Genomic DNA, 1,557 nt, shown 5'->3' on the forward strand with positions numbered 1-1,557 from the left:
GACGGCTCCACTCTTTTTTGTTTGTTTTAACAAAAAAGAATAATTGTTTTTTTTCTTGATTGGGGGAAATAAAAATTTTATTGGAGTTGCCAGCTAGTAATTTGAGGGAACTATAAATCCAAAATTAGACACTGGTCCCAGAGATTCAAGTACTGGGTTAGTTATGATTAAGGGAAGTTAGACACCACCCTTAAAACATCCTTTCAGAGAAAGGTTACCCTTACTCGTGTATTTTTCATTTGATTCAAATGCTATTATATTTTGAGCTTATTCGCAATTAACTCAATTTAGATTTGTCAACCTCAATTCCTTTTGATGAAACAATATGACCAAGTACAATGTCGTTTATTACCATAAAGTGATATTTTTCCCAATTCAGTACAAGATTCTTTTCTTCACACCTACTCAAAACCTTTTCTAAGTTAGTCAAACAATCATCAAATGAATCGCCAAAAAGAGAAAAATCATCCATAAAAATCTCAAGAAAATGTTCAACCATATTACTAAATATACTAAGCATGCATCTTTGAAACGTGGCTGGTGCATTAAATAATCCAAAAGGCATCCTTCGATATGCAAAAGTACCAAATGGCATGTGAAAGTAGTTTTCTCTTGATCTTCCAATGTAATTTCAATTTGGTTGTATCCTGAATAGCCATATAGGAAACAATAAAATTCATGACCTGCAACTCTTTCTAGGATTTGATCCATGAAAGGTAAAGAAAAATGATCTTTTCTAGTCATTGAATTAAGTTTCCTATAGTCAATGCACATGCGCCAACTAGTAACAGTCCCAGTGGTAATTAACTCATTGTTCTCATTTGTTATCATAGTGACTCCAGACTTCTTGGGTACAATTTGGGTAGGACTTACCCATTTGCTCTCAGAAATAGGATAAATGATTTCATTATCTAGAAGCTTAATGACTTCATTTTTCACTACTTCTTTCATATTAGGATTGAGCCTTCGTTGCATTTCCCTAGAAGGTGTAGCATTTTCCTCCAAATAAATTCTATGTGTATAAATCAAAGGACTAATTCCTTTTATGTCAGCTATGGTCCATCCTAATGCATTTTTGTGCATTTTCAGAGTTTGTAATAACTTACCTTCTTGATGTGCATTAAGTTTGGAAGAGATAATTACTGGAAAAGTTTTATTTTCTCCCAAAAATGAGTATTTGAGATTAAATGGCAATGACTTTAAATCAGGTTTGGGTGGTTGAACATTTGAAGGTATGGACTTAATTGATCGTGACAGCAATTCCTTAATTTGTAGTCTCCAATTACTTGTCTTTGATTCTTCTTGAAAATAAACCATTTGCAAATCATCAGATTCATCAATCTCAATTTCACTAGAAGTGGTTTGAAATTAATCATGAATTAATTTTCGAGTAAAGTCCACTTCCTGTAAATCATTATCATCTCCAGGTTGCTTGCAAATGTTGAAAATATTTATCTCCAATGTCATGTTTCCAAATGATAGCTTCATCAGTCCATTCCTACAATTAATCAATGCATTAGAAGTTGCAAGAAATGGACGTCCTAAAATTAGAAGTTG

Source organism: Populus euphratica, unplaced genomic scaffold (genome assembly GCF_000495115.2).
Source record: "Populus euphratica unplaced genomic scaffold, PopEup_1.0 scaffold171.1, whole genome shotgun sequence".
NCBI lineage: Eukaryota > Viridiplantae > Streptophyta > Magnoliopsida > Malpighiales > Salicaceae > Populus > Populus euphratica.